This window comes from Gossypium hirsutum, unplaced genomic scaffold (assembly GCF_007990345.1).
Source record: "Gossypium hirsutum isolate 1008001.06 unplaced genomic scaffold, Gossypium_hirsutum_v2.1 scaffold_53, whole genome shotgun sequence".
NCBI lineage: Eukaryota > Viridiplantae > Streptophyta > Magnoliopsida > Malvales > Malvaceae > Gossypium > Gossypium hirsutum.
The window spans coordinates 36,360-47,626 of record NW_024402787.1 but is presented as its reverse complement, the minus strand read 5'-3'; the positions used below and the strand labels follow the sequence as shown (position 1 = coordinate 47,626).

General features: G+C 38.5%; 1 non-coding gene across 1 annotated transcript; it reads left to right on the top strand.

Moving 5' to 3' along the window:
* The first annotated feature begins 1,668 nt into the window (after positions 1 to 1,668).
* On the top strand, positions 1,669 to 1,775 carry LOC121226283 (small nucleolar RNA R71). The gene has a single exon (XR_005924127.1). It is a non-coding gene; the product is annotated as a small nucleolar RNA R71 (small nucleolar RNA).
* Positions 1,776 to 11,267: the final 9,492 nt, after the last annotated feature.

Here is an 11,267-nt window from a genome sequence, read left to right as displayed (position 1 = left end):
TTACCTTAATTCCCTCATATTCTGCTCGGTTTGGGGAGGTTTCATTGGAGTTTAGTTCGGTTCCTACCTCAAAATCATCATCCACCCCCTCTCTTTGGGCGAGACACAGTTCCATCCGGTCCTTGTGTACAATTTCTTAAAAAGAATCTTGAATAGCATGATCAATAGAGTCAATAAAATAACATGAGTCATCCTGTTCCCTAGAAAATCTCATGGCATCATAAATTTTAAAAATAATCTCTTCGTCACCTATTCTAAGTACCAATTTACCATCACCCACATCAATTATAGCCCTAGCAGTGGCTAAAAATGGCCGATCTAAGATTAAAGGCACCTCAACATACAGGGAATATACATTTATCTACTTTTACAACTACGTCCTCTATAATTCCTCTAGGATATTTAACAGATCTATCAACTAATTGAATACTTATCCTAGTGGGTTTAGGTTCCCCAAGACCAAATTGTTTAAACATTTTATATGGCATCAAATTAATGCTGACACCTAAATCAGCTAGTGCTTTATCAATATTCAAACTACCAATTAAGTAGGGAATAGTAAACTTCCTGGATCTTTCAATTTGGTTGGCAGTTTATTTTGGAGTATGGCTGAGCACTCCTCATTAAGTTCCACTGTAGATAATTCTTCAAACTATCTTTTGTTTGTTAGAAGCTCCTTTAAAAATTTTGCATATGTAGGCATCTACGGTATAGCTTCAACAAAAGGTAAGTTAACATGCAGTTGTTTAAAAAGTTCAAGAAATTTACTGAATTGTGTATCCATTCGGTCTTCAACTTTGTTGGGTATGGGATTGGTGGTTTATATTCTTTTGCTATTAGATTGTCATTGTTTTCGAGTTCGACCTCCTTTTTGTCAGCTTCTTGTGGTGGCTTCTTTTCAGATTCAGCTAACACTTTCCCACTCCTTAGTGTAACTGCTTTCACATGCTCTTTTGGGTTGGGTTCAGTGTTACTAGGTAGACTTCCTGATGGTCTTTCAGAAATTAGCTTGGTGAGTCGTCCTATCTGAGTTTCAAGCCATTGAATCGACGCTTATTGATTCTTAAGTGCTATCTCGGTATTTTAGAAATGAGTTTTTGACACCGAGATGAATTTTGTTAGCATCTCCTCAATGTTCGGTTTTTTCTCTTATTGGTAGGATGGTTGTTAGAAGTCTAGAGGTGGTGGTCTCTGATTCCCTTGGCCTCCCCATGAGAAATTTGGGTGATTCCTCCAACCTGCATTGTAAGTATTACTATAAGAATTATTTTGAGATCGAGGATGATTACCCATGTAATTTAACTGCTCGTTCTCCATGTTGTGGCCATAGGGTGGGTATTCTGTATTGCTTGATCCACCTCCACTTGCTTCGCACTACATTACTGGGTGAACCTATGAAGAACCAAGAAAATCGTCAATTTTTCTATTCAAAAGTTCTACTTGATTAGAGAGCATGGTGACCGAATCGACGTTAGAAACACCAGCTATTTTTGTTGGCTTTTTCCTCATGACTTGCCACTGATAATTATTCAGTGACATCTCTTCTATAAATTCATAAACACCATCAAGTGTCTTATTACTGATAGTTCCACCAGCGGCTGCGTCTATCATCATTGAGTCGAACGATTCAGGCCATTGTGAAACATTTGAACCTGTAGCCAAAGTGGTAACCCATGGTGAGGCCACCTTTTCAACAGATCCTTGTATCTCTCCCATGCATCGTAGAGTGTTTCTAAATCCATCTGCACAAAAGAGGAGATATCATTACGTAATTTGGCTATTTTAGCCGGCGAAAAATATTTTAATAAAAACTTTTCGGTCATTTATTCCCAAGTAGTGATTGACTCTGGTGGTAACAAGTTCAACCATTGTTTAGCCTTATTCCTTAATGAAAAGGGAAACAACTGAAGGCGAATGGCATCATCAGAAATGCCATTTATTTTAAAAGTGTCACAAAACTCTAAGAAATTTGCTAAATGAGCGTTGGGATCCTCGTCCTGCAAACCATCAAACTGAACAAACTGTTGGATCATTTGAATGGTGTTAGGTATCAATTCAAAATTATTTGCAGCAACAGCAGGCCTAGCTATGCTCGATTCAGTTCCTGTTAAAGAAGGTTTAGCATAATCATACATAGTACATGGAGCAGGATTCTAATTAGCAGCAATTGCAGGAGGTAGCGGATTTTCTTGGTTTTCAGCCATCTCCTCGGTTGTGGTTGAAGTATCATCCTCTTGCTTTTCCTCTGTGTATCGTAAGCTTTGCCTTATTTCTCTTCTATTTCTACGAGCTATGCGATCGATCTCACTATCAAAAAGTAGAGGTCCTGACGAGTTTCTTCTAGTCATACATTTTAAAAACCTATCAGAAGAAAAGAAAATTTAGTAACAAAATTTAAATTTAAATTTAAATTATAATAAAAATAAATGGCTAAAGTAATAAAAATTAAGCGTTCTTAATATCTTAGTCCCTGGCAACGGCGCCAAAAACTTGATACGTGATATTCGTGACAGGTTTTAAATTTTTGTAATTAATCATTCTTGAAACTAACTATTATCACGATGAAGGCAAGTGTAATAGCCCAATTTTGGGCCTAGTCGGAACAGAAATTTTGGAACCACTATTCCGAGGCCAGAGAAAATTATTTTGATGTTATTTTATGTGTTATAATATAATTTTATAAGTGCATGTAAATTTCGGTAAGTTAATTTCAGCGATTTCTAGTCCAATTTCGAAAAAGGACTAAATCGCGTAAAAGGTAAAAGTTGTATTTTAGTGCCTAAAGGTGTTTGATAGCTAGATAACTAAAATTTGGGGCTTTTAAATGGCAATTAGACCCTTTTTATTGAGGTGGCCTGCCAAGGGAGACAAGATTGGTCAAAAAGCCATATTTTACGAGATTTAAAGTGACTTTTTGGGTAATAAAATAAATAAAGAACAAGTTGTCATTTTCTCTTTCATTCTTCATTTTCTCTCCACCGAAAATGGCAGCAAAGAATGGGGGTTTTTGAGCTTTAAAATTTCAGCCACTTTAAGCCGTAACAACTAAGTGATCTTTGGTTGTTTCTTGATGATTTTTACATTTTTGGAATCCCTAAAGCCTAAGCTTTCAAATGAGGGGTCTAGTTTGCAAAATGATGAAGAGTCTAGGGTTTTTCCATGAGAGTAAATGTGTTGTTTGCTGTGTTTTTATGGAATATTATGAGTCCTAGTTGTCTAATAAACAACTTTTGTGAAAGAAATTGCATGAAAACACCTTAAAAAGGGCTAGGTTGCTAAGTTGTAAGATAAGGTGTTAGTGTGTGTAATAATGATTTTTGTGAGTTGCCATAGTTATGAAAATGGTATATCTAGGCTTAAGGAGTAAATAAGTTGAATAAAAATCTTGTTTCGAGCCTAGGGGCAATTTGGTAATTTTGGTAAAATAGAGGGGTAAAATTGTAAATTTTGCCAAAGTGTGTCAATGGACTAATTTGATTAGTACATTGTTTTAATTAGCTAAATGTGATGTTTTAGATGTTGAAAAATGTGATTTGGGCCTAGAACGGGGAAAATCGATTAAGGGATGATTACGTCTTTTTCACCTTTATCGTATAGAGGTAAGTTCGTATGTAAACAATACCATGCTATACATGTATTTAAATATTATCATTACATAAATTGTACAAATATTAAGTGTATGTGATTAATAGAAATATGATAAAATAAAGCCTTAATAGGTGAGGAGAAATCCCATTTGAACCTTAGGAATAGAATAGGATACGAGTGACATGTCACTAGGAATTATGAGTCTAGATGACTAGCTCGAGAGTGAACATTTAATTATCATGAGATATGAGGTAGCTTTAGCTACAATTGAGGCACCTATGTGCAAAGGTTTTTCCGAGCATCCAATTAGTATTTCGAGTGTTCAACGGGTAATCCGAGGGAAGAGTTGATGATGGTCCCAATGAGGTAAGTCATTGGTGAGTATGCACGTGAGTTATGTTACAAGTTGTGCAGGTATGTACACTAAGCCCATGAGAATGCCTTGGTATGTGAATGATCTATGATGCATAAATATGCGTTCTTACCATGATGGGTGAAATGATGTTGTATGAATTTTGTGAACAATGTGAATGGCACAGGTACCTAATTGGTATGTATGAGATATAAGCTCAATGTATAATATATGACTTAATGGATGGTGATGAGTAAGTTATTTCTATGCTTACCTTGGCATTATGAGCATGTTGATTTTGATATATTGTTGTTGTATATTTACTTCTATGCAACTTACGAAGCTTTTACGCTTACTCCTTTTTTTTCCCTTTCCTTACAGTGCCGCCTAACTAGCTCATGGATCACAGAAGTTAGAGATATCGATCACACTATCAACCGAAGCTTCGATATAGTTGGATTTATATTTTTGATTATGGCATGTATAAGACTTATACTTTATTATTTTGTGTCATTGAGGATTGGCCAAATGTGTTGGCTTGGGTTGGAAGCCCTGATTTTGTATCAAGCCTTGAATGATGGTTAATATTCATTTTGAGTTTATGAAAGATATATTTCCATGGTTGAATGAATGTCTAATGTGGCTAAAATTGGTTATATGAATTGTGCTTGTTTTGGTATTGGTTGTCAATTGTATGAAAGTAGTTATGTAAGGGTGGCAATGAGGCTTGGTAAATAGCCTTATATTGTCCACACGGGTAGACACACGGTCTGCCCCATGGGTGTGTAGTCCGACTGTGTGTCCCCTACACGTAAAAAAATTTCAAGTCAGTATGCATGGTAATAAACACACGGGCAGAGACACGGCCGTGTGTCTCAGTCATGTGAAAGACACAGCCTAGCATATGGGCATATGCCTTGCTCGTGTGACATCATGAGCATGCTGACGTCAGAAGCAGAATGTCCATGTTTTTGCACATGGGCTAGGACATGGGCATGTCATGACCGTGTGGGGGACACGGGTCATTGACACGAGCTTGTGTCTAGCAGTGTGAAAACCTCTATAGGTGTAAATTAGAAATTAATTACACACGGGTGTGGGACACGGGCGTGTCCCAGTGTGCTTAGGTCATGTAAGCCACACGAGCCATTGGCACGACCATGTCGAAATGGTCACACGGGCGTGTTACCCTTCCATATGGGCATGTGCCCTGTTTTAAAGGTAATTTCTTAAGGTTGGTTTAAGGACCAAGAATGGTTCCGAATTGTTATCAACGATCGATTTGGGACTCGTAAGTCCATAATAAGAAGATTAAAGTAGAAATTGAAAAAGTTTTAATTTGGATCGAGTCTCGGTAATTTGAGATTGGGTGTATGCATGAGATCAAGTTAGGTAATGCCTTGTAATCTACCCCCGTGTGAAAACCTCTATAGGTGTAAATTAGAAATTAATTATACACGGGTGTGGGACAAGGGCGTGTCCCAGTGTGCTTAGGTCATGTGAGCCACACGGGCCATTGGCACGACCATGTCAAAATGGTCACACGGGCGTGTTACCCTTCCATACGGGCATGTGCCCTGTTTTAAAGGTAATTTCTTAAGGTTGGTTCAAGGACCAAGAATGGTTCTGAATAGTTATCAATGATCGATTTGGGACTCGTAAGTCCATAATAAGAAGATTAAAGTAGAATTGAAAAAGTTTTAATTTGGATCGAGTCTCGGTAATTTGAGATTGGGTGTATGCATGAGATCAAGTTAGGTAATGCCTTGTAATCTACCCCGGTGCGGGTTACGGGTATAGGGTGTTACATTTAGTGGTACTAGAGTTATGGTTTAGTCGGTTCTAAGACTAACCTAGCGAGAGTCCGAGTCTAGCTATACATTCCATAACCGTGTATTGATAGTATGATGATTTCTGACGATTATAAATTATGTTTTTCTATAGTAAATAGATCCTGATAGAGCCACGGTGGATGACATGGAAAGTAACACGCCGGCTCTTGTTGAAGGGACCGCGCCAGTTGAGAGTGAACTCGTGACTATGGGCCAACACGCATAGGCTAGAGAAGCCTACCTCCGTATAATGGATGCTTGGTGCACAGAGTTTGTTTGTGCGAATCCGAACACTCCACCTCCCCCACCTCCTCCACCTCCTCTGATTCCTCAGTATGCTCCGGTAGCTCCGTAAGGTGCAGACATGTTTAGAAAAGATAAGCCTCCGGTAGACAAGATCTGAAAACAAGGGGCCGAGGAATTTCAGGCTAGCATAGATGATGACCCGGAGAGAGTAGAGTTTTGGCTAGAAAATACCATTAGGGCATTTGATGAGCTAGCATGCACACCTGATGAGTGCGTGAAGTGTGCAATGTCGCTTCTACGGGATTCAGCTTATCAGTGGTGGAACATTTTCATGTCCGTCGTATCGAGAAAGAGGATACGTGGGAATTGTTCTAGGAGGAATTTTAGAAAAAGTATATTAGTCAAAGATTCATAAACCAAAAGAGGAAAGAATTTCTAGAGCTAAAGCAAGGTCAAATGTCAGTGGCGGAATATGAATATGAGTTTGTGAGGCTTATGAAGTATGCGCAGGAGTGCATATTTATAGAAGCCACCATGTGTAAGAGGTTTAAGGAAAGCCTTAATGAAGATATCCGAGTGTTTGTTGGCATCTTAGAGTTGCAGGAATTTGTAGCACTTGTTGAAAGAGCCTATAAGGCTGAAGAGCTGATTAAAGAAAGGAGGAAAGCAGCTTTTCAGTCGTAGGATTCAAAGACAAGACAGATGGGGAAATCACATCAGTCCTCATCTAAAAGGTCGAGAAAGTTCACTACCCAGTCGAATGCTTCGGTGGGGTACTCGAATAGGAACAAGAACCGGCAGAATGCAACTTCGAAAGCCCAGACCATTTCGGTCGCAAGTGTTGGTAGCACTCAGCCAAATAGGCCAAAATGCTCGCAATGTGGTAGGCGTCATTTTGGTGAGTGCAGAGGGAATGAAAGGGGTTGTTTCAAGTACAAATAATAGGAACACTCTGTGATTATCCCGAGTTGGATGACAGACGGAGAAAACAATATGTTAAAGAGAGTAGTGCTCTTTTGAGGGGTAAGCCTCAGAAGAACCCCAGAAGTGGGGCTAACAGTAGAGGCACGCCAAGAGATGCTGCGGTGAGGTCTGAAGGCAGAGAGCCTGCAAAGACTTATGCTATACGAGCTCAGGAGGAGGCAGAGTCTCCCGACGTGCTTATAGGTACCTTTTCTATCCATGAAATATTTGTTGTTGCTTTAATTGACCCGAGATCTACCCATTCTTATATTTGTATGGAATTGATACCTCGTATGAGTATGCTAGTAGAGTCCACTGAGTTTGTAATAAGAGTGTCCAATCCTTTAGGCAGACATGTACTAGTGGACCAAGTATGTAGAAATTGCCCTTTGACAATTAGAGGTAATTGTTTTCTCGCTAACTTGATGTTATTGTCGTTTAATGAGTTTGATGTAATCCTTGGGATGGATTGGGTGACTGCTCATAATGTTGTAGTGGACTGTAGAAAAAAGATAATTGAGTTGAAATGTGAAGACGGAAATGTTCTTCGAGTCAGACCAGATGAATCGGATAATCTGCCTGTAGTAATATCGTCTTTGACTACTGAGAAATATTGGAGGAAAGAATATGAGGCTTATCTAACTTTTTTGTTGAACACTCAAGTGTCTGAATTTAAGATTGAATCGGTACCAGTGGTTTGTGAGTATACAAATGTGTTTCTGGAAGAATTACCGGATTGCCTCTGTATGACACCCATCTCGATCGCTCCGTATAGGATGGCACTAACGGAGTTAAAAGAGTTAAAGGCAAAGTTGCAAGAACTAACTGACAAGGGCTTTGTGAGACCGAGTTTTTCACCATGGGGAGCTCCAGTACTTTTTGTGAAAAAAGAAAGATGGGTCGATGAGGTTATGTATCAACTATAGACAACTCAATAAAGTAAAAGTGAAGAACAAGTATCCTTTGCCAAGGATCGATGACCTGTTTGATCAGTTAAAGGGAGCCACTGAATTTTTCGAGATTGACCTGAGGTCTAGATACTACCAGTTAAGAGTGAAAGAGCAAGATGTACCAAAGACTGCATTTTGGACGAGGTACGAGCATTATGAGTTCCTCATCATGCCCTTTGATTTGACTAATTCCCCAGCGGTGTTTATGGATTTGATGAACTACATTTTTTGACCATATCTAGATAAGTTTGACGTCATCTTTATTGATGACATATTGGTTTATTCGCGTGATGAGATTGAGCATGCAGAGCATTTGAGAGTTGTGTTGCAAACCTTGAAAAACAAGCAATTATACACCAAGTTCAATAAGAGTGAATTTTGGCTTAAGGAGGTTAGATTCCTAGGACACATTGTGTCAGGAGATGGGATCCAAGTTGACCCAAGCAAGATCTCGGCTATTGTGGAGTGGAAACTATCGAGGAATGTGATAGAAGTCTGAAGATTTTTAGGTTTGGCTGGGTACTAAAGACAGTTTGTAAATGGATTCTCTATGATAGCTATGCTGATAATAAGGCCACTGCAAAAGGACGTCAAGTTTGAATGGACAGAAAGGTGCCAACAGGGTTTCGAGAAATTAAAGGCTTTGTTGACCGGAGCCCCAATGTTAGTGCAACCGGAGTCGGGCAAGGAGTTTTTTGTATATAATGATGCCTTTTTGAATGGTTTGGGGTGTGTGCTTATGCAAAAAGGTAAGGTTATAGCTTACGCTTGAAGGCAATTGAAACCGTATGAGAAACATTACCCGACACATGATTTAGAGTTGGCTGCCATCGTATTCGTGTTGAAAATTTGGAGACACCATCTGTATGGCAAGAAGTGTCGAGTGTTCACTAATCACAAGATCCTTAAGTACTTGATGACTCAAAAGGAGTTGAATCTAAGGCAACGACGATGGTTAGAGCTAATAAAGGATTACGATTTGATTATCGACTACCACCCAAAAAATGTGAACGTGGTTACCGATACGTTGAGTAGAAAATCATTATTTGCATTAAGAGAAATGAATGTCAGTATGGCTTTTGTCTGATGATGGTTCGATTCTAGCAGAGTTGGGAGCTAGATCAATATTTCTTCAAGAGATCGGTGAAGCTTAGAAAGGTGATGAGAAACTACAAACCAAGAGAACTCAGTGCGAGTCAAGAATTGAACCAAATTTTCATATTAGTAGCGATCGATGTACATTGTTGAGAAACCGTAAATTATACATATTTTTATCTCATGTTTAATGCAATTTATGGATGATTTCTCATTAGAATTGATGAATTCGATGCTCCTAATGCTTTAATTTCATGTTTTATACTTAGGAGAGCATAGGAGAGCAAAAGGAGCCAAAAACGAGCCAAAAAGGGACAAAACGGACCAAATCAAGAAGATGACATGGCCTAAGCCTTGCCACACAGGTAGCTCACATGCCCGTGCCTTTTGAGGGTGTCGACCAAGGCTTTCACGATTCACACAGCCGTGTACAATTTAACGGATCAAACACGGCCTGGCAATCACGTCACATGGCCGTGGCACAAGGCGTGTCCCTGCCGAGCCCAAGTTAAGTCCAATTCGAAAAAAGGCCACTTTTGAGGGCTTTTAGGCATTCCAAAGCCAATAAATACACCCTAGAAGAGGAGAAAAGGGGAGACGAAGAAGGAGGTTAAGGAATTACCTGAAGGAAGCCGATTGATCCATCTCAGAAGCCGGATTCATCCTCAAGACTAAAGATCTCTCCTCAATTTCCCTTCAGGAGTTTTGGGTTTTCTTTATGTTTTGTATTATTTATTCTTCTGAGATGTTTTATTATTTAGTTATAAACTAAATCCCCTAAATACCTAAGAGGAATGAAACCTAAGACGAATCTCGTTATTATTTTCTGAATCGTATGATAAATATTTAACTTGTTCTTAATTATGTGTTCTTAATTCTTGTTTTGATATCTCAGGATATTGATTCAAGACATGCTCTTATTCAGAGGAGGAATAGACCCTGTCTAAAAGTACTTTTTTCATAATTAAGCGAAGTTGATTGCACGCCTAGAAATAGGGTGACAAGATTTTGTCGGGTTAGGGTAAAACCTAATAAGGGGATCCATAGATCGAGTTAATGCAACCTTATAGTGTTAATTAGAGAAAAGTCTCGGTTATTCAATCTAGGGATTAGACGTTATTAGTCTTGCATAGGGATAATAACATAACTTAGGGATCTCTACGGAACAATTTGAATGAATAAATCGTCCGATTCGGAGCCAGAATAACAAGTAAAGTCTAGGTGGATTTTTCCTTAGGTATTGTCTCAAGTCAATCGATTTTCCCAAAAGCAATTCCCCAATTCTTTTCTCTGTGCGTTCTCAATTTAGATAATTAGTTATTTAAAACAAAACCTCAATATTCTTAGGCTAGATAATAAAAAGACAGTCATTACTAGTACTTTTAGTTCCTTTGGGTTCGACAATCCGGTCTTGCTAAAACTATACTACTGTTCTATAGGTACACTTGCCTACATCGCGATAATAGTTAGTTCAAGAACGAGTAATTATAAACATTTAAAGCCTATCATGAAACCTCGCGATCAAGTTTTTGGCACCTTTGCCAGGGAACTAAAATATTAGGAACGCTAAATTTTAATTACTTTAGCCATTTATTTTTCTTGCAATTTAATTTAATTTAATTATTTATTAATTTACTTTTTCTTTCTCTTGGCAGGTTTTTATAGTTTGTGACTAGAAGAAACCCGTCAGGACCATTACTTTTTGATGAAAAATCGATCGTATAGTTCATAGAAACCAAAGAGAAATAAAGCACAGCTTAAGATACACGGATAACGAGCAAGAAGACAATACTCAACCCCCAACTGAAGAGATGGCTAAAAACCAAGGCAATCAGCTACCTCCTGCAATTGCAGTTAATCAAAATCCTGCTCCACGTACTATGTATGATTATGCTTAAACATTCTCTAATAGGAACTGAATCTAGCATAGTTAGACCAGCTGTAGCTGCAAATACTTTTGAACTGAAACCTAACACAATTCAAATGATACAACAGTTTGTTCAGTTTGATGGTTTGCGGGATGAAGATCCCAACGCTCACTTAGCAAACTTTCTGAAATTTTGCGATACATTTAAAATCAATGGCGTTTCTGATGATGCCATTCGTCTTCGGTTATTTCCTTTTTCATTAAGGAACAAAGCTAAACAGTGGTTGAACGCGTTACCACGAGGGCCAATTACTACTTGGGAACAAATGACCGAGAAATTTTTACTAAAATATTTTCCGCCGGCTAAAACGACT